Source organism: Helianthus annuus, chromosome 11, assembly GCF_002127325.2.
Source record: "Helianthus annuus cultivar XRQ/B chromosome 11, HanXRQr2.0-SUNRISE, whole genome shotgun sequence".
Taxonomy (NCBI): Eukaryota; Viridiplantae; Streptophyta; class Magnoliopsida; order Asterales; family Asteraceae; genus Helianthus; species Helianthus annuus.
The window spans coordinates 108,584,345-108,588,771 of record NC_035443.2 but is presented as its reverse complement, the minus strand read 5'-3'; the positions used below and the strand labels follow the sequence as shown (position 1 = coordinate 108,588,771).

At 35.6% G+C, this 4,427-nt stretch overlaps 1 long non-coding RNA gene across 1 annotated transcript; it reads left to right on the top strand.

Moving 5' to 3' along the window:
• The first annotated feature begins 559 nt into the window (after positions 1 to 559).
• Positions 560 to 1,933, top strand: LOC118483827. Its single transcript, XR_004871782.1, has 3 exons — positions 560 to 611; positions 1,236 to 1,323; positions 1,899 to 1,933. It is a non-coding gene; the product is annotated as an uncharacterized LOC118483827 (long non-coding RNA).
• The last annotated feature ends 2,494 nt before the right edge of the window (positions 1,934 to 4,427 follow it).

Sequence of the window (4,427 nt, the reverse complement as noted above, 5' to 3'; positions counted from 1 at the left end):
ACACGCGGAGTACCACCGCTTGGAGGCGTGACATGACCAGGATCAAGCCACCAATCATATTGAACAAGTAAGTAATAAGTAAAAGTAAATGTAATTCAACCAAACCAATATGAAAGGTGTTCAAAACATAAGTATAATATCAATGTTTAGCGGAAGCATAAAAGTAAACCCAACATAAGTGTAAGTATGAAATGTCATAATGCTTAACAAAATGTAACACCCCAAAAATGGGTTTGGTAATTTAAACTCGGGTAATATAAAGGAACGGGTAAAAATACCGTTAGGAGTAAAAGGGAACCCGTAAATGAATATTTACTAGGGATAATTAACCTAGTTGAATATTAGTATTGTTGGTATTAAACGAAGGATTGTAGCCTTATTTAATTAAAACGAAACATGAGGGACCAAAGTGAACAACTTGAAAGTTGTTCTATTAAAAGAAAACAACAGACACACACATAGTGTGTGTGTGTGTTCGTGAACGAGCAGGAAGGCTCCCATGGAGCCAAAAACCCTAAACTTCATCAAGTTCTTCAAATTGAAAGACTAAACGAGGACCAAATTCACAACCAAACATAAATTAACGATCACCTTCACAAGGGGATCACAAGGTATGTCATAAAACTCAGATTTGATGATCTTGTTTGAAGTGGGTTATGATCAATCCATGAAATTGTATGAATTTAAGCATGTAGAGGTGTTAGAAACACCAAATAGAACTTGTGTTATGAATAATTTCAAGTAATTGGGTGATTTAGAATGAAACCCATTGCATGAGTGTGAAGATGATGATCATGATGAACTTGAAGATGCTATAGTGTAATCTTGTGTTGTATAAGGTGTTGTATGATAGACTAAGATAGTTAAACTTGAAGTGAAATTTATGATTATGAGATTTTGTTTGAATGTGATAGTTCATAAGATGAAATAAGGAAGAACATGCTTAAAGAACTTGTACATTATGCTTAGGAAGTAGTACGCACGCCAAGTGTTTGATAAAATGTCTAAAAGACAATAATAAGTGAAATTGTATGCAAGTAATGGGTAAACATATATAGTTCATGTGAAGATTATGTAGGAATGATGTCGAGTATGCTTTATGCTTCTTTAAATGGATTAATGATGTTGAGTATGCATTATGTAGGTCGTATGTTAGATGTGAATTTGATATGGTTGTTCATAAGTATAAGCATATATGCTAATAAGAATGTGAATGTAATGACATGAGTGTATAGGAATCATGTCAAGATGGATGGGAGCGTTGAAGGCTAACGGGCTACGAATACTCAATCAAATAAGCGAACGCAAATACGGGCGCGCAAGGTAAGTGAACTCCGAACTTACCCCTCTTTGTTTGGTAAGGTAATTATGAAATATGGTAATTATTGAATGTACTGTAAGAAGATATGAATTAATGATTATTACTAAGTTAAGTTTTAGTGGTAATGGGTTGAAAGTGGTTAAGAAAGGGATTCGATTAAGTTTGGGTAAGAAAGGGGAACTTACATAATGAATTATGCATAAAGTCGAATTAAAGAGTTATACATGTAGGATGTAAATTGCAAGTACGTGTATGGATAGAAATTGAATGCATGTTTGAGTGGGTATTTAATTATATGCTTGAATGAATAAGTCGAGTTATGGGTATTTGAGGACATGTTCATATGAAGGGAAGCTAATGACACTAACCGTTTTCCTATTATGAATTAATGTGAAGTATAGGCACGTAATTATGGAAGAGAAGGTTGACTCCGCAATCCGATGCGAGTGATCGAATGGATGGATGATGGGCTAGTATAAGAGAAAGCATGATATGTTGACGCTTTATTATGCATGTGTTAAGATTATTTGTATTATGTCACCGGTTCTAATGATGTGATTGAATGTGGTGACTGCAGGCTGTACAGGATTATGGAAATTTCATCAAGAAGTGTACGCCGTCGAAGATCGAGTCAAGTCATGGATTGTACGTGGGTGTGTACGTGGTCACTTAATTTGATATATGTATGTTAGTTTTCATTAATTTATAAAAAGAGTTTAGTGTATTTAAGTGAATTGAAGAGTATCATGAAAGAAATTTTACATATGCGTTTTCCGCTGCGAATCTTAGGTTAAAATGTGTTAGGGTGTTACAAGTTGGTATCAGAGCCTAGGTTTGAGCGAAATCAAGTACAAATGAGTGAGTACTTGAACTCAAACCTGTGTGCTCTTGTGACTAATGACCCGTACAATCCAAGACTCGATCAAGACCGAATGGTAAGATTTAATATAAGTAAGTATGTGAGAGATTACTAATAATGATGAATATTGAAAGGTGAGCTTGATGGATAACGAGGATGATCCGCAGTCGCAGGCTAGTACGAAAGCTAAGGTGTGTGATATGTCAGGAAAATGGACCCCAGGTACACAAATTTTAAAAAATTTGCAAGCATTAGTATGTAGCATACCCTTATATACGAGGGTGAAATCCTTGAAGGATTCAAATGGGTGTGTCACGAACTTAAGACCGGTTCCCTGGACATAAAGTGATAATTCTTATGAGGACACGAGACTAGTATGTGGATTGCACGCCTGGCCAGTGTGCAAGAAGCAGAGGATGCTCGTGGGATCATAAGGATCATCACATATATGTTCGGACAAATCGGGATTAGGGGTCGTGTGGATTGGAAAGGGGTTCCCCGATTCTTTAAGAATCGGGTCAGACATGAGAAAGAAAGATAAAAAAAAATGAATACAGATAAAAATGGAAAGAATGTAAAGTATGAATGAAAGGTTTAAATTCGGGAATGAAATTCAAACCGGAATGGAATGAAAGGAAGGAAAGGTTTGAATTCGTGAACGAATTCAAACGTGAATGGAATGGAATGAAAAGAATGGAAGGTATGAATGAAGGTTTGAATTCGTAGATGAATACGGATCAAACTTATGAAGAATGAAAAGAAGAATGAAAGTTAAATCCGTGGTGAATACGGATTAAATATGCAAGGAAGAAAAGAAGAATGAAAGGCTTGAGCCGTAAGCAGTGAACGAATCAAGTATGCGGAAAGGCAAAGTCGGATGGGAGGTAAGTAAAGCTTATGGCATTTAAAGTAGTACAACTACTTATGTATTTGACTAGAAATAAGAGATGTTAGTATTTGAAAAGAGATTTCGAAATAAGATGTTCCAACACGAATCGATACGGGTCGGAACAAGTTAGAACTGGCAGTAAACCATATTTGATGGTAAAAAGGGTAAAATAGTAATTTGGTCATGGAATAATGAAGGTATAAGGAGTTTTGAAAGATTTTGTTATGATGTATGCCATGATAAGTAATAAGGGTAAAACGGTAATTTAGTTACATGGATGAATGAAAATAATGTTTAAAGAATACCCTATGGTGTAAGCGATGATGGGTTAAATGTATGGAAGAAAGGTTTTGACCATACGGTGAAAATCCGTAATGAGCCAAATGAGCGAAATGGTAAATCGGTACCATTTTATTTAAAATATAAAAGGTTTGGGGTGTTTGGACCAAATGGGTCAATCGATGATGATATGATAAATTGATGATGATGATTAATGAATGTTTGTTGAATTTTATGCTCACAGGATGAATAGCATATGGAAATTACGTTGCTATTAATTAGCAAGTAAAAATGCAATGATATTAAACGGGTCACAGCATGATCCAAGCCAGGTATGTACGAATAAGATTGTAGTTAAAAAGTGTGACTTTTGGTTAATTCTGTATTAAGGTCTTTTGTCGTAAGAACCAGAGCATTTGTTGACCAAAACACCCTCGAATGACAAAGCGGGTAAACGACCCTTATGGGCTAATTGGAGACAAGTATTATGAACGAGTAAGTCATTTTGAGTAGTGTAAAGGTTAAAGGTATAAGCTTTTTGGGTTTTGCCGTAATAGGAGGATCCGAGGGGTAAAACTCGGATTATATAGATCACCACGTTAGCTCCACCACAAATGTAGTTGTGATGGAAAATCAATTGATAAGAATTGTGAAAATATGAAGCTAGAAGTGAATAAAGGTGATCCATACTTAAAATAGACTTAAATACCCTTAACGGGTCAAAATAGACATATAAGCGAAAACGGGTTTAAGAACGTATATAAACCCGTGATACGAACCTAGTATGGTAGACAATATTGAAATTATGGGGTTCATGAGAAATTGGGATCAAACAAACGTGTTTGTTTGATAAGTGCGTGAACGGGTCGAATAATTCTTAAATGAATATTAAGCCGGAAGCTTGTAAGTTAAGAATTTTCTTAATCCAGGCGTGGAATTTTGAGTCCATATGAAAGAGGACCAAATTTTGGTCATATAGGAAGAAACGGGAGGTTAAACGGGTAAACGGTTCAAAAGTTATGCGCGTTTAAGTATGCAAGAACGACGGAAAAATCTGCTGATGTACAGGTTCCACCGTA